This window comes from Pelobates fuscus, chromosome 12 (assembly GCF_036172605.1).
Source record: "Pelobates fuscus isolate aPelFus1 chromosome 12, aPelFus1.pri, whole genome shotgun sequence".
Taxonomy (NCBI): domain Eukaryota; kingdom Metazoa; phylum Chordata; class Amphibia; order Anura; family Pelobatidae; genus Pelobates; species Pelobates fuscus.
In genome coordinates this window covers 55,134,110-55,155,587 of record NC_086328.1, presented here as the reverse complement: position 1 = coordinate 55,155,587, position 21,478 = coordinate 55,134,110, and the positions used below count along the sequence as shown (strand labels likewise).

General features: G+C 43.8%; 28 pseudogenes; all 28 read right to left on the bottom strand.

The window, feature by feature from the left end:
• Positions 1 to 224: 224 nt before the first annotated feature.
• Positions 225 to 343, bottom strand: LOC134580001 (5S ribosomal RNA; annotated as a pseudogene).
• A 640-nt stretch (positions 344 to 983) lies between these two features.
• On the bottom strand, positions 984 to 1,102 carry LOC134580010 (5S ribosomal RNA; annotated as a pseudogene).
• Positions 1,103 to 5,931: 4,829 nt separating this feature from the next.
• LOC134580055 (5S ribosomal RNA) lies at positions 5,932 to 6,050 on the bottom strand (annotated as a pseudogene).
• Positions 6,051 to 6,184: 134 nt separating this feature from the next.
• Positions 6,185 to 6,303, bottom strand: LOC134580208 (5S ribosomal RNA; annotated as a pseudogene).
• A 387-nt stretch (positions 6,304 to 6,690) lies between these two features.
• LOC134579963 (5S ribosomal RNA) lies at positions 6,691 to 6,809 on the bottom strand (annotated as a pseudogene).
• Positions 6,810 to 7,197: 388 nt separating this feature from the next.
• LOC134579932 (5S ribosomal RNA) lies at positions 7,198 to 7,316 on the bottom strand (annotated as a pseudogene).
• A 133-nt stretch (positions 7,317 to 7,449) lies between these two features.
• Positions 7,450 to 7,568, bottom strand: LOC134579577 (5S ribosomal RNA; annotated as a pseudogene).
• A 134-nt stretch (positions 7,569 to 7,702) lies between these two features.
• Positions 7,703 to 7,821, bottom strand: LOC134579607 (5S ribosomal RNA; annotated as a pseudogene).
• Positions 7,822 to 7,955: 134 nt separating this feature from the next.
• Positions 7,956 to 8,074, bottom strand: LOC134579786 (5S ribosomal RNA; annotated as a pseudogene).
• A 134-nt stretch (positions 8,075 to 8,208) lies between these two features.
• On the bottom strand, positions 8,209 to 8,327 carry LOC134579769 (5S ribosomal RNA; annotated as a pseudogene).
• Positions 8,328 to 12,600: 4,273 nt separating this feature from the next.
• Positions 12,601 to 12,719, bottom strand: LOC134579575 (5S ribosomal RNA; annotated as a pseudogene).
• Positions 12,720 to 12,853: 134 nt separating this feature from the next.
• On the bottom strand, positions 12,854 to 12,972 carry LOC134580003 (5S ribosomal RNA; annotated as a pseudogene).
• A 619-nt stretch (positions 12,973 to 13,591) lies between these two features.
• Positions 13,592 to 13,710, bottom strand: LOC134579931 (5S ribosomal RNA; annotated as a pseudogene).
• A 620-nt stretch (positions 13,711 to 14,330) lies between these two features.
• LOC134580014 (5S ribosomal RNA) lies at positions 14,331 to 14,449 on the bottom strand (annotated as a pseudogene).
• A 377-nt stretch (positions 14,450 to 14,826) lies between these two features.
• LOC134579930 (5S ribosomal RNA) lies at positions 14,827 to 14,945 on the bottom strand (annotated as a pseudogene).
• A 377-nt stretch (positions 14,946 to 15,322) lies between these two features.
• LOC134579998 (5S ribosomal RNA) lies at positions 15,323 to 15,441 on the bottom strand (annotated as a pseudogene).
• Positions 15,442 to 15,818: 377 nt separating this feature from the next.
• On the bottom strand, positions 15,819 to 15,937 carry LOC134579996 (5S ribosomal RNA; annotated as a pseudogene).
• Positions 15,938 to 16,070: 133 nt separating this feature from the next.
• LOC134580012 (5S ribosomal RNA) lies at positions 16,071 to 16,189 on the bottom strand (annotated as a pseudogene).
• Positions 16,190 to 16,323: 134 nt separating this feature from the next.
• LOC134580008 (5S ribosomal RNA) lies at positions 16,324 to 16,442 on the bottom strand (annotated as a pseudogene).
• A 377-nt stretch (positions 16,443 to 16,819) lies between these two features.
• LOC134580088 (5S ribosomal RNA) lies at positions 16,820 to 16,938 on the bottom strand (annotated as a pseudogene).
• Positions 16,939 to 17,072: 134 nt separating this feature from the next.
• Positions 17,073 to 17,191, bottom strand: LOC134579812 (5S ribosomal RNA; annotated as a pseudogene).
• A 621-nt stretch (positions 17,192 to 17,812) lies between these two features.
• LOC134579929 (5S ribosomal RNA) lies at positions 17,813 to 17,931 on the bottom strand (annotated as a pseudogene).
• Positions 17,932 to 18,308: 377 nt separating this feature from the next.
• Positions 18,309 to 18,427, bottom strand: LOC134579568 (5S ribosomal RNA; annotated as a pseudogene).
• A 620-nt stretch (positions 18,428 to 19,047) lies between these two features.
• Positions 19,048 to 19,166, bottom strand: LOC134579927 (5S ribosomal RNA; annotated as a pseudogene).
• Positions 19,167 to 19,796: 630 nt separating this feature from the next.
• LOC134579795 (5S ribosomal RNA) lies at positions 19,797 to 19,915 on the bottom strand (annotated as a pseudogene).
• Positions 19,916 to 20,535: 620 nt separating this feature from the next.
• On the bottom strand, positions 20,536 to 20,654 carry LOC134579926 (5S ribosomal RNA; annotated as a pseudogene).
• A 377-nt stretch (positions 20,655 to 21,031) lies between these two features.
• Positions 21,032 to 21,150, bottom strand: LOC134579994 (5S ribosomal RNA; annotated as a pseudogene).
• A 133-nt stretch (positions 21,151 to 21,283) lies between these two features.
• Positions 21,284 to 21,402, bottom strand: LOC134580011 (5S ribosomal RNA; annotated as a pseudogene).
• Between the last annotated feature and the right edge of the window lie 76 nt (positions 21,403 to 21,478).

Here is a 21,478-nt window from a genome sequence, read left to right as displayed (position 1 = left end):
GTCTCCCATACAAGTCCTAACCATGCCCGAGTCTGGACGGCTTCCGAGATCTGACAAGATCAGGCATTTTCAGACTGGTATGGCCATAAGTGAAATTAAGAGAATGCGATCTCGCTAATGTTGGTAGAATATCAAACACTGGTTGCGACAAAAGACAAAACGCTTCTGGAAAGGAAAAAAGTGGTCTGATTATGACATCATAATGCAAAAAATAAATAAACAAAAGCTTACGGCACCTGAGGTTCCTAGTTGGTCTCCCATACAAGTCCTAACCAGGCCCGAGTCTGGACGGCTTCCGAGATCTGACGAGATCAGGCATTTTCAGACTGGTATGGCCGTAAGTGAAATTAAGAGAATGTGATCTCGCTAATGTTGGTAGAATATCAAACTCTGGTTGCGACAAAAGACAAAACGCTTCTGGATAGGGAAAAAAGTGGTCTGATTATGACATCATAATACAAAAAAGAAATAAACAACAGCTTACGGCACCTGAGGTTCCTAGTTGGTCTCCCATACAAATACTAACCAGCCCCGAGTCGGGATGGCTTCCAAGATCTGACGAGATCAGGCATTTTCAGACTGGTATGGCCGTAAGTGAAATTAAGAAAATGCGATCGCGCTAATGTTGGTAGAATATCAAACACTGGTTGCAACAAAAGACAAGACGCTTCTGGATAGGGAAAAAAGTGGTCTGATTATGAAATCATAATGCAAAAAAGAAATAAACAAAAGCTTATGGCACCTGAGGTTCCTAGTTGGTCTCCCATACAAGTACTAACCAGTCCTGAGTCTAGATGGCTTCCGAGATCTGACGAGATCAGGCATTTTCAGACTGGTATGGCTGTAAGTGAAATTAAGCGAATGCGATCTCGCTAATGTTGGTAGAATATCAAACTCTGGTTGCGACAAAAGACAAGACGCTTCTGGATAGCGAAAAAAGTGGTCTGATTATGACATCATAATGCAAAAAAGAAATAATCAAAAGCTTACGGCACCTGAGGTCCCTAGTTGGTCTCCCATACAAGTACAAACCAGGCCCGAGTCTGGACGGCTTCCGAGATCTGACGAGATCAGGCATTTTCAGACTGGTATGGCCGTAAGTGAAATTAAGAGAATGTGATCTCGCTAATGTTGGTAGAAAATCAAACACTGGTTGCAACAAAAGACAAGACGCTTCTGGATAGGGAAAAAAGTGGTCTGATTATGACATCATAATGCAAAAAAGAAATAAACAAAAGCTTTCGGCACCTGAGCTTCCTAGTTGGTCGCCCTTACAAGTACTAACCAGGCCCGAGCCTCGATGGCTTCCGAGATCTGGCATTTTCAGACTTGCATGGCCGAAAGTGAAATTAAGAAAATGCGATCTCGCTAATGTTGGTAGTATATCAAACTCTGGTTGCGACAAAAGACAAGCTGCTTCTGGATAGGGAAAAAAGTGGTCTGATTATGACATCATAATGCAAAAAAGAAATAAACAAAAGCTTACGGCACCTGAGGTTCCTAGTTGGTCTCCCATACAAGTCCTAACGAGGCCCGAGTCTGGATGGCTTCCGAGATCTGGCATTTTCAGACTGGTATGGCCCAGTGGCGTACTAAGGGGGGGGCGGGGGGGGCGGCCCGCCCCGGGTGCCACTGACTAGGGGGGTGCCATGACGCCCAGTGTCATGTGTCACCCCCCATCATTACGCTGCGGCGGCTGCGCACAGCCGCAGCACCTTTGCGGCCCGGCAGGACTTACTTCCAGGATGAGAAGGGGGAGGAGTGTTGTGGGCCGCGGCGTCGCGCAACGTGATGACGTCGTGCGCAGCGCCGTCAGCCCGCCTTCACGGAACTATCCAGCGGAAGGATCCAATATCCGGGCGGTGAGGCACCCAGTCGGTCAAGGCATCATCAAAATGTAAGTAGTCATTTTTTGTGATGGGGCTAAATTAATTAAAGGGGGGGGGTGGATAATGGCCATTAAAGAATTAAAGGGGAGGGAGGTTTAATTAAAGGAGTGAGGATTAATTAAGGGGGTGTATTAAGGGGGGTGTGAATTAATTAAGGGGGCTGTATTAATTAAGGGGGAGTGAGGATTAATTAAGGGGGTATTATGAGGGGTATGGATTAATTAAGGGGGTGTATTAATTAAGGGAGTGTGGGTTAATTAAGGGGGCTGTATTAATTAAGGGGGGAGTGAGGATTAATTAAGGGGGGTGTATTAATTAAGGGGGGAGTGAGGATTAATTAAGGGGGCTGTATTAATTTAGGGGGGTGTATTAATTAAGGGGGTGTATTAATTAAGGGGGTGTGGATTAATTAAAGGGGTGTATTAATTAAGGGGGGGTGTATAAATTAAAGGGGGTGTGGATTAATTAAGGGGGGCGTATTAATTAAGGGGGGAGTGAGGATTAATTAAGGGGGTGGATTAATTAAGGGCGGTGTGGATTAATTAAGGGGGCTGTATTAATTAAGGGGGGAGTGAGGATTAATTAAGGGGGGTGTATTAATTAAGGGGGGTGTGGATTAATTAAGGGGGGTGTATTAATTAAGGGGGGAGTGAGGATTAATTAAGGGGGTGTATTAATTAAGGGGGGTGTGGATTAATTAAGGGGGCTGTATTAATTAAGGGGGAGTGAGGATTAATTATGGGGGGTGTATTAATTAAGGGGGTGAAGATTAATTAAGGGGGTGTTTTAAGGGTGGTGGATTAATTAAGGGGGTTGTATTAATTAAGGGGGGTGTGGATTAATTAAGGAGGGTGTATTAATTAAGGGGGGAGTGAGGATTAATTAAGGGGGTGTATTAATTAAGGGGTGTGTGGATTAATTAAGGGGGCTGTATTAATTAAGGGGGAGTGAGGATTAATTAAGGGGGGTGTATTTAAGGCAGTGAGGATTAATTAAGGGGGTGTTTTAAGGGGGTGTGGATTAATTAAGGGGGGAGTGAGGATTAATTAAGGGGGTGGATTAATTAAGGGCGGTGTGGATTAATTAAGGGGGCTGTATTAATTAAGGGGGGAGTGAGGATTAATTAAGGGGGGTGTATTAATTAAGGGGGGTGTGGATTAATTAAGGGGGGTGTATTAATTAAGGGGGGAGTGAGGATTAATTAAGGGGGTGTATTAATTAAGGGGGAGTGAGGATTAATTATGGGGGGTGTATTAATTAAGGGGGTGAAGATTAATTAAGGGGGTGTTTTAAGGGTGGTGGATTAATTAAGGGGGTTGTATTAATTAAGGGGGGTTTGGATTAATTAAGGAGGGTGTATTAATTAAGGGGGGAGTGAGGATTAATTAAGGGGGTGTATTAATTAAGGGGTGTGTGGATTAATTAAGGGGGCTGTATTAATTAAGGGGGAGTGAGGATTAATTAAGGGGGGTGTATTTAAGGCAGTGAGGATTAATTAAGGGGGTGTTTTAAGGGGGTGTGGATTAATTAAGGGGGCTGTATTAATTAAGGGGGGAGTGAGGATTAATTAAGGGGGTGTATTAATTAAGGGGGGAGTGGATTAATTAAGGGGGGTGTATTAATTAAGGGGGGTGTGAATTAATTAAGGGGGTGTATTAATTAAGGGGGGAGTGAGGATTAATTAAGGGGGTGGATTAATTAAGGGGCTGTATTAATTAAGGGGGAGTGAGGATTAATTAAGGGGGGTGTATTAATTAAGGCAGTGAGGATTAATTAAGGGGGTGTTTTAAGGGGGGTGTGGATTAATTAAGGGGGCTGTATTAATTAAGGGGGGAGTGAGGATTAATTAAGGGGGTGTATTAATTAAGGGGGGTGTGGATTAATTAAGGGGGCTGTATTAATTAAGGGGGGTGTGGATTAATTAAAGGGGGTGTATTAATTAAGGGGCAGTGAGGATTTATTAAGGGGGGTGTATTAATTAAGGGGGGTGTATTAAGGGGTGTGTGGATTAATTAATGGGGGTGTATTAATTAAGGGGGAGTGAGGATTAATTAAGGGGGGTGTATTAATTAAGGCAGTGAGGATTAATTAAGGGGGTGTTTTAAGGGGGGTGTGGATTTATTAAGGGGGCTGTATTAATTAAGGGGGGAGTGAGGATTAATTAAGGGGGTGTATTAATTAAGGGGGGTGTGGATTAATTAAGGGGGGTGTATTAATTAAGGGGGGAGTGAGGATTAATTAAGGGGGTGTATTAATTAAGGGGGGTGTGGATTAATTAAGGGGGCTGTATTAATTAAGGGGGGTGTGGATTAATTAAAGGGGGTGTATTAATTAAGGGGCAGTGAGGATTTATTAAGGGGGGTGTATTAATTAAGGGGGGTGTATTAAGGGGTGTGTGGATTAATTAATGGGGGTGTATTAATTAAGGGGGTTGTGGATTAATTAATGGGGGTGTATTAATTAAGGGGGTTGTGGATTAATTAAGGGGGGTGTATTAATTAAGGGGGGTGTGGATTAATTAAAGGGGGCTGTGGATTAAAGAATTAAAGGGGGAGGTTTAAATAATGGGGGTGCAGGTTTTTTTTTATTAAGGGGGTTGCAGTATTCTATTTATTAAGGGAGGATGTGCACTGCAGATTTTTGTTTTTTGTTAAGGGGGTGTGCAGGGTTTTTATAAGGGGGGTGTGCAGGTTTTTTGTTATTAAGAGGGGTTGTGCACGTTTTTGTTTTTTATTAAGGGGGTGTGCAGGGTTTTTTATTAAGGGGTGTGCAGGATTTTTATGTGTAGGGAGTGAATGAAATTTATGTGATCGGGGTGCAGGGTTTTTATGTGTAGGGAGTGTATGAAATTTATGTGATCGGGGTGCAGGGTTTTTATATGAAGGGCGAGACAAGGGGCTTTGTAGAAAGGAGCAGGGCAGTTCTCACCAGCCCCTTTCTACAAAAGCACTGGTCTTCCCCCTTCTACAAAACTGGCGCATTTTACAAATGCTACAAGCAGTTTACAAATTTGTGCAATAAATATTATTGAAAACATTGAAAAAAATGTGGGTGTTTTCTTACATTTTTATTATGGGGAGGGGGGGGGGGGGGGGTGCCACACTCAGGGTCCGCCCCGGGTGCCAAATGCTCTAGGTACGCCCCTGGTATGGCCGTAAGTGAAATTAAGAGAATGTGATCTCGCTAATGTTGGTAGAATATCAAACTCTGGTTGCGACAAAAGACAAGCTGCTTCTGGATAGGGAAAAAAGTGGTCTGATTATGACATCATAATGCAAAAAAGAAATAAACAAAAGCTTACGGCACCTGAGGTTCCGAGTTGGTCTCCCATACAAGTACAAACCAGTCCTGAGTCTGGATGGCTTCCGAGATCTGACATTTTCAGACTAGTATGGCCGTAAGTGAAATCAAGAGAATGCGATCTCGCTAATGTTGGTAGAATATCAAACACTGGTTGCGACAAAATACTAGACGCTTCTGGAAAGGAAAAAAGTGGTCTGATTATGACATCATAATGCAAAAAAGAAATAAACAAAAGCTTACGGCACCTGAGGTTCCTAGTTGGTCTCCCATACAAGTAGTAACCAGACCCAAGTCTGGATGGCTTCCGAGATCTGACAAGATCAGGCATTTTCAGACTAGTATGGCTGTAAGTGACATTAAGCGAATGTGATCTCGCTAATGTTGGTAGAATATCAAACTCTGGTTGCGACAAAAGACAAAACGCTTCTGGATAGGGAAAAAAGTGGTCTGATTATGACATCATAATACAAAAAAGAAATAAACAACAGCTTACGGCACCTGACGTTCCTAGTTTGTCTCCCATAAGAGTACTAACAAGCCCCGAGTCTGGATGGCTTCCGAGATCTGACGAGATCAGGCATTTTCAGACTGCTATGGCCGTAAGTGAAAATAAGTGAATGCAATCTCGCTAATGTTGGTAGAATATCAAACACTGGTTGCAACAAAAGACAAGAAGCTTCTGGATAGGGAAAAAAGTGGTCTGATTATGACATCATAATGCAAAAAAGAAATAATCAAAAGCTTACGGAACCTGAGGTTCCTAATTGGTCTCCCATACAAGTACTAACCAGCCCCGAGTCTGGATGGTTTCTGAGATCTGATGAGATCAGGCATTTTCAGACTGGTATTGCCGTAAATGAAATTAAGAGAATGCGATCTCGCTAATGTTGATAGAATATCAAACACTGGTTGCGACAAAAAACTAGACGCTTCTGGAAAGGAAAAAAGTGGTCTGATTATGACATCATAATGCAAAAAAATAAATAAACAAAAGCTTACAGCACCTGAGGTTCCTAGTTGGTCTCCCATTCAAGTCCTAACCAGGCCCGAGTCTGGACGGCTTCCGAGATCTGACGAGATCAGGCATTTTCAGACTGGTACGGCCATAAGTGAAATTAAGAGAATGCGATCTCGCTAATGTTGGTAAAATATCAAACTCTGGTTGCGACAAAATACTATACGCTTCTGGAAAGGAAAAAAGTGGTCTGATTATGACATCATAATGCAAAAAAGAAATAAACAAAAGCTTATGGCACCTGAGGTTCCTAGTTGGTCTCCCATACAAGTAGTAACCAGACCCAAGTCTGGATGGCTTCCGAGATCTGACAAGATCAGGCATTTTCAGACTGGTATGGCTGTAAGTGACATTAAGCGAATGCGATCTCGCTAATGTTGGTAGAATATCAAACTCTGGTTGCGACAAAAGACAAAACGCTTCTGGATAGGGGAAAAAAGTGGTCTGATTATGACATCATAATACAAAAAAGAAATAAACAACAGCTTACGGCACCTGAGGTTCCTAGTTGGTCTCCCATACAAGTACTAACCAGCCCCGAGTCTGGATGGCTTCCGAGATCTGACGAAATCAGGCATTTTCAGACTGGTATGGCCATAAGTGAAAATAAGTGAATGCGAACTCGCTAATGTTCGTAGAATATCAAACACTGGTTGCGACAAAAGACAAGACGCTTCTGGATAGGGAAAAAAGTGGTCAGATTATGACATCATAATGCAAAAAAATAAATAAACAAAAGCTTACAGCACATGAGGTTCCTAGTTGGTCTCCCATACAAGTCCTAACCAGGCCCGAGTCTGGACGGCTTCCGAGATCTGACGAGATCAGGCATTTTCAGACTGGTATGGCCATAAGTGAAGTTAAGAGAATGCAATCTCGCTAATGTTGGTAGAATATCAAACACTGGTTGCAACAAAAGACAAGAAGCTTCTGGATAGGGAAAAAAGTGGTCTGATTATGACATCATAATGCAAAAAAGAAATAATCAAAAGCTTACGGAACCTGAGGTTCCTAATTGGTCTCCCATACAAGTACTAACCAGCCCCGAGTCTGGATGGTTTCTGAGATCTGATGAGATCAGGCATTTTCAGACTGGTATGGCCGTAAATGAAATTAAGAGAATGCGATCTCGCTAATGTTGATAGAATATCAAACACTGGTTGCGACAAAATACTAGACGCTTCTGGAAAGGAAAAAAGTGGTCTGATTATGACATCATAATGCAAAAAAGAAATAAACAAAAGCTTAAGGCACCTGAGGTTCCTAGTTGGTCTCCCATACAAGTACTAACCAGACCCAAGTCTGGATGGCTTCCGAGATCTGACAAGATCAGGCATTTTCAGACTGGTATGGCTGTAAGTGAAATTAAGCGAATGCGATCTCGCTAATGTTGGTAGAATATCAAACTCTGGTTGCGACAAAAGACAAAACGCTTCTGGATAGGGAAAAAAGTGGTCTGATTATGACATCATAATACAAAAAAGAAATAAACAACAGCTTACGGCACCTGAGGTTCCTAGTTGGTCTCCCATACAAGTACTAACCAGCCCCGAGTCTGGATGGCTTCCAAGATCTGACGAGATCAGGCATTTTCAGACTGCTATGGCCGTAAATAAAGTTAAGCAAATGCGATCTCGCTAATGTTGGTAGAATATCAAACACTGGTTGCGACAAAAGACAAGACGCTTCTTAATAGGGAAAAAAGTGGTCTGATTATGACATCATAATGCAAAAAAGAAATAAACAAAAGCTTACGGCACCTGAGGTTCCTACTTGGTCTCCCATACAAGTACTAACCAGGCCCGAGTATGGATGGCTTCCGAGATCTGACGAAATCAGGCATTTTCAGACTGGTATGGCCGTAAGTGAAATTAAGAGAATGCAATCTCGCTAATGTTTGTAGAATATCAAACACTGGTTGCAACAAAAGACAAGACGCTTCTGGATAGGGAAAAAAGTGGTCTGATTATGACATCATAATGCAAAAAAGAAATAATCAAAAGCTTACGGCACCTGAGGTCCCTAGTTGGTCTCCCATACAAGTACTAACCAGGCCCGAGTCTGGACAGCTTCCGAGATCTGACGAGATCAGGCATTTTCAGACTGGTATGGCCGTAAGTGAAATTAAGAGAATGTGATCTCGCTAATGTTGGTAGAAAATCAAACACTGGTTGCAACAAAAGACAAGACGCTTCTGGATAGAGAAAAAAATGGTCTGATTATGACATCATATTGCAAAAAAGAAATAAACAAAAGCTTACGGTGTGGCGAAACCGACCTCGCCACGTGTCCTTGGAGGGGGCTGATTGCCCGCCTCTTGCCTTTGGACTATGGACCAGACTTTATTGGAATGTGATACCCCAGATAGCTATACCATGGAGCCTATTCATATAATGAAAGACTATGGGAAAGACTTTAGCTCCATGGCAATTGTACTGTGTGAGTAGGATCTGCGCGCTATTCGGTAGTTTTGTGCGCGCAGATCCCAGCTATCTGGGGATAGGTGAAATGTCTGTGTGTTATGTATAAATGTGACTTTATGTATTTTAAAGTGTTTTATGTCGTTTTGCAACCATGTGGTTAATGGAGTCTGCCTCTAGTCCTGGATAATTGGATTACTTCTCCAATTAACTCCAGGGCAGAAGGGAGGAAACCAGGGTGCATTGTGGGGATGTTTTTCTGCCAGACAGGAGGGACAAAAGATACTTTTAGTAACTTTTGAACCCCTGGTCGGATTCATGCCATTTTTTAATATGTTGTTCCCCTGAATGGATTGATTGTGGATATGTATTTTTATGTGAATGTGATGTATGGTTTTAAAGTTATGAAAGTTGTGTAAAAGTATATTTTACCCTGTATGCTTAATGGGATTATGTGTCACACTAAGGGGAGGGGATGTGTGGGAGGTAACATCTATGTCATTGGTTCTTTTATGCCTCCCCCTGGGTGTGGCCTGTATGTGTGAGTTGGAAATAAAAGCCAGGCTGGATGAGCCAGTCCGGAGTTCCTGTTTTACCCTCAAAGTGATGTGTCGTCTCATTATTGGGGGAAGGATTTATTGTATGCTGTTCCAGTTGACTGCTAGGAGTACAAGCCTATTCGTATGGTTCCTATTCAATGGTCTACAGCATTCATATGCTTGGGAGAATTTAAAGGTTTCTGGGATTAGTTGATTGTGGTGTCTGCCAGAGTGCTTGGAGTCCTCAGGAAGCGCTAGGAGCATCCATTAACGGAGGTACCAAGTCGGGGTGCCAGGTGATCCGTTACATTGGTGGCAAGCGGCGGGATCGTTCCTACAACCAGAGGGACAGCTACAGACAACACTATTCCTGGATTACAAAGTGAGGGCGACGCCAGTACCCGTACAGCGCCCCTATCTACGAAGGATTTTGGGAAAATGGGCAACACGCACACCTGGGCAACACACACACCTGAGGAAGAGAGTGAATTAGAATGGAGAGATAATGCCCGGATAAGATTATGGTATGATGCCCGGGAAGAAGTCCAGTATCAACGGCAGCAGCGCTTTCCTGGTGCCGCATACCTGTTGGAGGAACAAATGGCCTGGCGGATGCCGCTTCTGGGGGACCAACCCGGAGGGGAGCGGGTAAGACAACTTGAGTACCTCGTGGAAAGGGAACTGAGCCTGGACGTCTCATACCGGGCACTGTGGTGGTGCACTGTCCAGCCAGAGACGTGGAGGGCAGAGGGCATCCAGCCGGAGGGGGATCACTACACTAGCCCTGGCCTGTTGTGGAAGGCCCTAACAGAAGACGCCGACTTCGGCAGTCCAGCAGAGTCACGGTACTGGGCTATCGTGCATTACCGGAGTGAGATGTTACAGGGCCCGAGATCTATTGGACTGGGACGAGACCTCCGCTGTTTCGCTGCCATGGAACAAGGGCTGGAGATGGACTATGTAGAACTATTAAATTCCGGCCCAGATCCCCAACGGCAGTGTGTGTCCCAGGGAGCAGAAGGTGCAGTCCTTCCTCCCCAGCGGCAGTGTGTACCCCAGGGAGCTGATGGTGTCGTCCATCCTCCCCAGCGGCAGTGTGTGTCCCAGGGAGCAGAAGGTGCCGTCCTTCCTCCCCAGCGGCAGTGTGTACCCCAGGGAGCTGATGGTGTCGTCCATCCTCCCCAGCGGCAGTGTGTGCCCCAGGGAGCAGAAGGTGCAGTCCTTCCTCCCCAGCGGCAGTGTGTACCCCAGGGAGCGGATGGTGTCGTCCATCCTCCCCAGCGGCAGTGTGTAACCCAGGGAGCGGATGGTGTCGTCCTCCCTCCCCAGCAGCAGGCTGAGTTACAGGGGGCAGAGGTTGTTGTTCCTGCCCCCCAGCAGCAAAGTGAGATGCCAAGAAGGCAGTGTGAAGTGAAGGGAGCGGAGAGCAGCGTCCTCCCTCCCCAGCGGCATGTGTCCCAGGGAGCAGAAGGTGTCGTCCTTCCTCCCCAGCGGCAGTGTGTACCCCAGGGAGCCGAAGGTGCCGTCCTTCCTCCCCAGCGGCAGTGTGTACCTCAGGGAGCTGATGGTGTCGTCCGTCCTCCCCAGCGGCAGGCTGAGTTACAGGGGGCAGAGGTTGTTGTCCCTGCCCCCCAGCAGCAAAATGAGATGCCAAGAAGGCAGTGTGAAGTGAAGGGAGCGGAGAGCAGCGTCCTCCCTCCCCAGCGGCAGTGTGTGTCCCAGGGAGCAGAAGGTGCCGTCCTTCCTCCCCAGCGGCAGTGTGTACCCCAGGGAGCTGATGGTGTCGTCCGTCCTCCCCAGCGGCAGTGTGTCCGGCAGGGAGCAGAGACAGTCAGTCTCGCACCCCAGCAGCAGGACAAGAGAAGGAAAGGGGAGACAGCTGGTCTCCCTTTCCACCAGCAGAGAGAGTGTCAGGGAGAGGAGCCTGCTAACCCCTCTCACCAGCGGCAGTTCACCGTCCAGAGAGAGGAGCTTGTTACACCCTCTCTCCCACGGCAGCCTATCCCACCAAGGGGAGATGTTAAGCCCCACATCTGTGCAGATGGGACCGTAGTCTCTGCACTTACAGCACCAGGGATAGGGATGGTCAGTCCTGTCCCCCAGCCACAGAGCGGTGTATCAAAAGGGGAGACAGTCAGTCTCCAGCAACCAGGCTCCAACCAGCCTACTCCCGTGGTAGTGCTGGCACCAGGACAGAGTACCGCTGGTCTCTGCCCACTCAGCAACCCACCAAGGCAGACTACCAGTCCCCCACACAGCCGTGGTGAGACACCTGGACCTGGACAAAGTTCTCCTCTACCCAGGTGTAGTAACCAGTTATTGTGGGTGGGCTGTACTGCTGTTTCTGTTTTGTGGGTGGGTTGCTGGACTAACCAGGGCACTGACCGGCAGGAGGTCAGATACCCTGTTAGTCTGGGGGGTAAAGGGGAGAAGTGTGGCGAAACCGACCTCGCCACGTGTCCTTGGAGGGGGCTGATTGCCCGCCTCTTGCCTTTGGACTATGGACCAGACTTTATGGGAATGTGATACCCCAGATAGCTATACCATGGAGCCTATTCATATAATGAAAGACTATGGGAAAGACTTTAGCTCCATGGCAATTGTACTGTGTGAGTAGGATCTGCGCGCTATTCGGTAGTTTTGTGCGCGCAGATCCCAGCTATCTGGGGATAGGTGAAATGTCTGTGTGTTATGTATAAATGTGACTTTATGTATTTTAAAGTGTTTTATGTCGTTTTGCAACCATGTGGTTAATGGAGTCTGCCTCTAGTCCTGGATAATTGGATTACTTCTCCAATTAACTCCAGGGCAGAAGGGAGGAAACCAGGGTGCATTGTGGGGATGTTTTTCTGCCAGACAGGAGGGACAAAATATACTTTTAGTAACTTTAGAACCCCTGGTCGGATTCATGCCATTTTTTAATATGTTGTTCCCCTGAATGGATTGATTGTGGATATGTATTTTTATGTGAATGTGATGTATGGTTTTAAAGTTATGAAAGTTGTGTAAAAGTATATTTTACACTGTATGCTTAATGGGATTATGTGTCACACTAAGGGGAGGGGATGTGTGGTAGGTAACATCTATGTCATTGGTTCTTTTATGCCTCCCCCTGGGTGTGGCCTGTATGTGTGAGTTGGAAATAAAAGCCAGGCTGGATGAGCCAGTCCGGAGTTCCTGTTTTACCCTCAAAGTGATGTGTCGTCTCATTATTGGGGGAAGGATTTATTGCATGCTGTTCCAGTTGACTGCTAGGAGTACAAGCCTATTCGTATGGTTCCTATTCAATGGTCTACAGCATTCATATGCTTGGGAGAATTTAAAGGTTTCTCGGATTCGGTGATTGTGGTGTCTGCCAGAGTGCTTGAAGTCCTCAGGAAGCGCTAGGAGCATCCATTAACGGAGGTACCAAGTCGGGGTGCCAGGTGATCCGTTACATACGGCACCTGTGGTTCCTAGTTGGTCTACCATACAAGTACTACCCAGGCCCGAGTCTGGATGGCTTCCAAGATTTGATTAAATCAGGCATTTTCAGACTGGTATGGCCATAAGTGAAATTAAGAGAATGCGATCTCCCTATTGTTGGTAGAATATCAAACACTGGTTGCGACAAAAGACAAGACGCTTCTGGAAAGGAAAAAAAGTGGTCTGATTATGACATCATAATGCAAAAAAGAAATAAACAAAAGCTTACGGCACCTGAGGTTCCTAGTTGGTCTCCCATACAAGTTCTAACCAGCCCCGAGTCTGGATGGTTTCTGAGATCTGATGAGATCAGGCATTTTCAGACTGGTATGGCCGTAAATGAAATTCCAAGAATGCGATCTCGCTAATGTTGGTAGAATATCAAACACTGATTGCGACAAAAGACAAGACGCTTCTGGATAGGGAAAAAAGTGGTCTGATTATGACATCATAATGCAAAAAAGAAATAAACAAAAGCTTACGGCACCTGAGGTTCCTAGTTGGTCTCCCATACAAGTACTAACCAGGCATGAGTCTGCATGGCTTCCGAGATCTGGCATTTTCAGACTGGTATGGCCGTAAGTGAAATTAAGTAAATGCGATCATGCTAATGTTGGTAGAATATCAAACTCTGGTTGCGACAAAAGACAAGACGCTTCTGGATAGGGAAAAAAGTGGTCTGATTATGACATCATAATGCAAAAAAGAAATAAACAAAAGCTTACGGCACCTGAGGTTCCTAGTTGGTCTCCCATACAAGTCCTAACAAGGCCCGAGTCTGGAGGCTTCCGAGATCTAACATTTTCAGACTGGTATGGCCGTAAGTGAAATTCAGAGAATGTGATCTCGCTAATGTTGGTAGAATATCAAACACTGGTTGCAACAAAAGACAAGACGCTTCTGGATAGGGAAAAAAGTGGTCTGATTATGACATCATAATGCAAAAAAGAAATAAACAAAAGCTTACGGAACCTGAGGTTCCTAATTGGTCTCCCATACAAGTACTAACCAGCCCCGAGTCTGGATGGTTTCTGAGATCTGATGAGATCAGGCATTTTCAGACTGGTATGGCCGTAAATGAAATTAAGAGAATGCGATCTCGCTAATGTTGGTAGAATATCAAACACTGATTGCGACAAAAGACAAGACGCTTCTGGATAGGGAAAAAAGTGGTCTGATTATGACATCATAATGCAAAAAAGAAATAAACAAAAGCTTACGGCACCTGAGGTTCCTAGTTGGTCTCCCATACAAGTACTAACCAGGCCCGAGACTGGATGGCTTCCGAGATCTGGCATTTTCAGACTTGCATGGCCGAAAGTGAAATTAAGAAAATGCTATCTCGCTAATGTTGGTAGTATATCAAACTCTGGTTGCGACAAAAGACAAGCTGCTTCTGGATAGGGAAAAAAGTGGTCTGATTATGACATCATAATGCAAAAAAGAAATAAACAAAAGCTTACGGCACCTGAGGTTCCTAGTTGGTCTCCCATACAAGTCCTAACAAGGCCCGAGTCTGGATGGCTTCCGAGATCTAACATTTTCAGACTGGTATGGCCGTAAGTGAAATTCAGAGAATGTGATCTCGCTAATGTTGGTAGAATATCAAACACTGGTTGCAACAAAAGACAAGACGCTTCTGGATAGGGAAAAAAGTGGTCTGATTATGACATCATAATGCAAAAAAGAAATAAACAAAAGCTTACGGAACCTGAGGTTCCTAATTGGTCTCCCATACAAGTACTAACCAGCCCCGAGTCTGGATGGTTTCTGAGATCTGATGAGATCAGGCATTTTCAGACTGGTATGCCCGTCAATGAAATTAAGAGAATGCGATCTCGCTAATGTTGGTAGAATATCAAACACTGATTGCGACAAAAGACAAGACGCTTCTGGATAGGGAAAAAAGTGGTCTGATTATGACATCATAATGCAAAAAAAAAATTAAAAAAAGCTTACAGCACCTGAGGTTCCTAGTTGGTCTCCCATACAAGTACTAACCAGTCCCGAGCCTGGATGGCTTCCGAGATCTAACATTTTCAGACTGGTATGGCCGTCAGTGAAATTCAGAGAATGTGATCTCGCTAATGTTGGTAGAATATCAAACACTGGTTGCAACAAAAGACAAGACGCTTCTGGATAGGGAAAAAAGTGGTCTGATTATGACATCATAATGCAAAAAAGAAATAAACAAAAGCTTACGGAACCTGAGGTTCCTAATTGGTCTCCCATACAAGTACTAACCAGCCCCGAGTCTGGATGGTTTCTGAGATCTGATGAGATCAGGCATTTTCAGACTGGTATGGCCGTAAATGAAATTAAGAGAATGCGATCTCGCTAATGTTGGTAGAATATCAAACACTGATTGCGACAAAAGACAAGACGCTTCTGGATAGGGAAAAAAGTGGTCTGATTATGACATCATAATGCAAAAAAGAAATAAACAAAAGCTTACGGCACCTGAGGTTCCTAGTTGGTCTCCCATACAAGTACTAACCAGGCCCGAGACTGGATGGCTTCCGAGATCTGGCATTTTCAGACTTGCATGGCCGAAAGTGAAATTAAGAAAATGCGATCTCGCTAATGTTGGTAGTATATCAAACTCTGGTTGCGACAAAAGACAAGCTGCTTCTGGATAGGGAAAAAAGTGGTCTGATTATGACATCATAATGCAAAAAAGAAATAAACAAAAGCTTACGGCACCTGAGGTTCCTAGTTGGTCTCCCATACAAGTACTAACCAGGCCCGAGTCTGGATGGCTTCCAAGATTTGATTAAATCAGGCATTTTCAGACTGGTATGGCCATAAGTGAAATTAAGAGAATGCGATCTCGCTAATGTTGGTAGAATATCAAACACTGGTTGCGACAAAAGACTAGACGCTTCTGGATAGGGAAAAAAGTGGTCTGATTATGACATCATAATGCAAAAAAGAAATAAACAAAAGCTTACGGCACCTGAGGTTCCTAGTTGGTCTCCCATACAAGTACTAACCAGGCCCGAGACTGGATGGCTTCCGAGATCTGGCATTTTCAGACTTGCATGGCCGAAAGTGAAATTAAGAAAATGCGATCTCGCTAATGTTGGTAGTATATCAAACTCTGGTTGCGACAAAAGACAAGCTGCTTCTGGATAGGGAAAAAAGTGGTCTGATTATGACATCATAATGCAAAAAAGAAATAAACAAAAGCTTACGGCACCTGAGGTTCCTAGTTGGTCTCCCATACAAGTACTAACCAGGCCCGAGTCTGGATGGCTTCCAAGATTTGATTAAATCAGGCATTTTCAGACTGGTATGGCCATAAGTGAAATTAAGAGAATGCGATCTCGCTAATGTTGGTAGAATATCAAACACTGGTTGCGACAAAAGACTAGACGCTTCTGGAAAGGAAAAAAGTGGTCTGATTATGACATCATAATGCAAAAAAGAAATAAACAAAAGCTTACGGCACCTGAGGTTCCTAGTTGGTCTCCCATACAAGTACTAACCAGGCCCAAGTCTGGATGGCTTCCGAGATCTGACAAGATCAGGCATTTTCAGACTGGTATGTCTGTAAGTGATATTAAGAGAATGCGATCTCGCTAATGTTGGTAAAATATCAAACTCTGGTTGCGACAAAAGACAAGATGCTACTGGATAGGGAAAAAAGTGGTCTGATTATGACATCATAATGCAAAAAAGAAATAAACAAAAGCTTACGGCACCTGAGGTTCCTAATTGGTCTCCCATACAAGTACTAACCAGCCCCAAGTCTGGATGGTTTCCGAGATCTGACGAGATCAGGCATTTTCAGACTTGTATGGCCGTAAGTGAAATTAAGAAAATGCGATCTCGCTAATGTTGGTAGTATATCAAACTCTGGTTGCGACAAAAGACTAGACGCTTCTGGATAGGGAAAAAAGTGGTCTGATTATGACATCATAATGCAAAAAAGAAATAAACAAAAGCTTACGGCACCTGAGGTTCCTAGTTGGTCTCCCATACAAGTCCAAACGAGGCCCGAGTCTGGATGGCTTCCGAGATCTGGCATTTTCAGACTGGTATGGCCGTAAGTGAAATTATGAGAATGCGATCTCGCTAATGTTGGTAAAATATCAAACTCTGGTTGCGACAAAAGACAAGACGCTTCTGGATAGGGAAAAAAGTGGTCTGATTATGACATCATAATGCAAAAAAGAAATAAACAAAAGCTTACGGCACCTGAGGTTCCTAATTGGTCTCCCATACAAGTACTAACCAGCCCCGAGTCTGGATGGTTTCCGAGATCTGACGAGATCAGGCATTTTCAGACTTGTATGGCCGTAAGTGAAATTAAGAAAATGCGATCTCGCTAATGTTGGTAGTATATCAAACTCTGGTTGCGACAAAAGACAAGATGCTTCTGGATAGGGAAAAAAGTGGTCTGATTATGACATCATAATGCAAAAAAGAAATAATCAAAAGCTTACGGCACCTGAGGTGCCTAGTTGGTCTCCCATACAAGTACTAACCAGGCCCAAGTCTGGATGGCTTCCAAGATCTGACGAGATCAGGCATTTTCAGACTGGTATGGCCATAAGTGAAATTAAGAAAATGCGATCGCGCTAATGTTGGTAGAATATCAAACACTGGTTGCGGCAAAAGACAAGACGCTTATGGATAGGGAAAAAAAGTGGTCTGATTATGACATCATAATGCAAAAAAGAAATAAGCAAAAGCTTACGGCACCTGAGGTTCCTAGTTGGTCTCCCATACAAGTACTAACCAGGCATGAGTCTGGATGGCTTCCGAGATCTGGCATTTTCAGACTGGTATGGCCGTAAGTGAAATTAAGTAAATGCGATCATGCTAATGTTGGTAGAATATCAAACTCTGGTTGCGACAAAAGACAAGACGCTTCTGGATAGGGAAAAAAGTGGTCTGATTATGACATCATAATGCAAAAAAGAAATAAACAAAAGCTTACGGCACCTGAGGTTCCTAGTTGGTCTCCCATACAAGTCCTAACAAGGCCCGAGTCTGGATGGCTTCCGAGATCTAACATTTTCAGACTGGTATGGCCGTAAGTGAAATTCAGAGAATGTGATCTCGCTAATGTTGGTAGAATATCAAACACTGGTTGCAACAAAAGACAAGACGCTTCTGGATAGGGAAAAAAGTGGTCTGATTATGACATCATAATGCAAAAAAGAAATAAACAAAAGCTTACGGAACCTGAGGTTCCTAATTGGTCTCCCATACAAGTACTAACCAGCCCCGAGTCTGGATGGTTTCTGAGATCTGATGAGATCAGGCATTTTCAGACTGGTATGGCCGTAAATGAAATTAAGAGAATGCGATCTCGCTAATGTTGGTAGAATATCAAACACTGATTGCGACAAAAGACAAGACGCTTCTGGATAGGGAAAAAAGTGGTCTGATTATGACATCATAATGCAAAAAAGAAATAAACAAAAGCTTACGGCACCTGAGGTTCCTAGTTGGTCTCCCATACAAGTACTAACCAGGCCCGAGACTGGATGGCTTCCGAGATCTGGCATTTTCAGACTTGCATGGCCGAAAGTGAAATTAAGAAAATGCGATCTCGCTAATGTTGGTAGTATATCAAACTCTGGTTGCGACAAAAGACAAGCTGCTTCTGGATAGGGAAAAAAGTGGTCTGATTATGACATCATAATGCAAAAAAGAAATAAACAAAAGCTTACGGCACCTGAGGTTCCTAGTTGGTCTCCCATACAAGTACAAACCAGGCCCGAGTCTGGATGGCTTCCAAGATTTGATTAGATCAGGCATTTTCAGACTGGTATGGCCGTAAATGAAATTACAAGAATGCGATCTCGCTAATGTTGGTAGAATATCAAACACTGATTGCGACAAAAGACAAGACGCTTCTGGATAGGGAAAAAAGTGGTCTGATTATGACATCATAATGCAAAAAAGAAATTAAAAAAAGCTTACAGCACCTGAGGTTCCTAGTTGGTCTCCCATACAAGTACTAACCAGGCCCGAGCCTGGATGGCTTCCGAGATCTGGCATTTTCAGACTTGTATGGCCGTAAGTGAAATTAAGAAAATGCGACCTCGCTAATGTTGGTAGAATATCAAACTCTGGTTGCGACAAAAGACAAGATGCTACTGGATAGGGAAAAAAGTGGTCTGATTATGACATCATAATGCAAAAAAGAAATAAACAAAAGCTTACGGCACCTGAGGTTCCTAGTTGGTCTCCCATACAAGTCCTAACAAGGCCCGAGTCTGGATGGCTTCCGAGATCTAACATTTTCAGACTGGTATGGCCGTAAGTGAAATTCAGAGGATTTGATCTCGCTAATGTTGGTAGAATATCAAACACTGGTTGCAACAAAAGACAAGACGCTTCTGGATAGGGAAAAAAGTGGTCTGATTATGACATCATAATGCAAAAAAGAAATAAACAAAAGCTTACGGAACCTGAGGTTCCTAATTGGTCTCCCATACAAGTACTAACCAGCCCCGAGTCTGGATGGTTTCTGAGATCTGATGAGATCAGGCATTTTCAGACTGGTATGGCCGTAAATGAAATTAAGAGAATGCGATCTCGCTAATGTTGGTAGAATATCAAACACTGATTGCGACAAAAGACAAGCTGCTTCTGGATAGGGAAAAAAGTGGTCTGATTATGACATCATAATGCAAAAAAGAAATAAACAAAAGCTTACGGCACCTGAGGTTCCTAGTTGGTCTCCCATACAAGTACTAACCAGGCCCGAGACTGGATGGCTTCCGAGATCTGGCATTTTCAGACTTGCATGGCCGAAAGTGAAATTAAGAAAATGCGATCTCGCTAATGTTGGTAGTATATCAAACTCTGGTTGCGACAAAAGACAAGCTGCTTCTGGATAGGGAAAAAAGTGGTCTGATTATGACATCATAATGCAAAAAAGAAATAAACAAAAGCTTACGGCACCTGAGGTTCCTAGTTGGTCTCCCATACAAGTACTAACCAGGCCCGAGTCTGGATGGCTTCCAAGATTTGATTAAATCAGGCATTTTCAGACTGGTATGTCTGTAAGTGATATTAAGAGAATGCGATCTCGCTAATGTTGGTAAAATATCAAACTCTGGTTGCGACAAAAGACAAGACGCTTCTGGATAGGGAAAAAAGTGGTCTGATTATGACATCATAATGCAAAAAAGAAATAAACAAAAGCTTACGGCACCTGAGGTTCCTAATTGGTCTCCCATACAAGTACTAACCAGCCCCAAGTCTGGATGGTTTCCGAGATCTGACGAGATCAGGCATTTTCAGACTGGTATGGCCGTAAATGAAATTACAAGAATGCGATCTCGCTAATGTTGGTAGAATATCAAACACTGATTGCGACAAAAGACAAGACGCTTCTGGATAGGGAAAAAAGTGGTCTGATTATGACATCATAATGCAAAAAAGAAATTAAAAAAAGCTTACAGCACCTGAGGTTCCTAGTTGGTCTCCCATACAAGTACTAACCAGTCCCGAGCCTGGATGGCTTCCGAGATCTGGCATTTTCAGACTTGTATGGCCGTAAGTGAAATTAAGAAAATGCGACCTCGCTAATGTTGGTAGAATATCAAACTCTGGTTGCGACAAAAGACAAGATGCTACTGGATAGGGAAAAAAGTGGTCTGATTATGACATCATAATGCAAAAAAGAAATAAACAAAAGCTTACGGCACCTGAGGTTCCTAGTTGGTCTCCCATACAAGTCCTAACAAGGCCCGAGTCTGGATGGCTTCCGAGATCTAACATTTTCAGACTGGTATGGCCGTCAGTGAAATTCAGAGAATGTGATCTCGCTAATGTTGGTAGAATATCAAACACTGGTTGCAACAAAAGACAAGACGCTTCTGGATAGGGAAAAAAGTGGTCTGATTATGACATCATAATGCAAAAAAGAAATAAACAAAAGCTTACGGAACCTGAGGTTCCTAATTGGTCTCCCATACAAGTACTAACCAGCCCCGAGTCTGGATGGTTTCTGAGATCTGATGAGATCAGGCATTTTCAGACTGGTATGGCCGTAAATGAAATTAAGAGAATGCGATCTCGCTAATGTTGGTAGAATATCAAACACTGATTGCGACAAAAGACAAGACGCTTCTGGATAGGGAAAAAAGTGGTCTGATTATGACATCATAATGCAAAAAAGAAATAAACAAAAGCTTACGGCACCTGAGGTTCCTAGTTGGTCTCCCATACAAGTACTAACCAGGCCCGAGACTGGATGGCTTCCGAGATCTGGCATTTTCAGACTTGCATGGCCGAAAGTGAAATTAAGAAAATGCGATCTCGCTAATGTTGGTAGTATATCAAACTCTGGTTGCGACAAAAGACAAGCTGCTTCTGGATAGGGAAAAAAGTGGTCTGATTATGACATCATAATGCAAAAAAGAAATAAACAAAAGCTTACGGCACCTGAGGTTCCTAGTTGGTCTCCCATACAAGTACTAACCAGGCCCGAGTCTGGATGGCTTCCAAGATTTGATTAAATCAGGCATTTTCAGACTGGTATGGCCATAAGTGAAATTAAGAGAATGCGATCTCGCTAATGTTGGTAGAATATCAAACACTGGTTGCGACAAAAGACTAGACGCTTCTGGAAAGGAAAAAAGTGGTCTGATTATGACATCATAATGCAAAAAAGAAATAAACAAAAGCTTACGGCACCTGAGGTTCCTAGTTGGTCTCCCATACAAGTACTAACCAGGCCCAAGTCTGGATGGCTTCCGAGATCTGACAAGATCAGGCATTTTCAGACTGGTATGTCTGTAAGTGATATTAAGAGAATGCGATCTCGCTAATGTTGGTAAAATATCAAACTCTGGTTGCGACAAAAGACAAGATGCTACT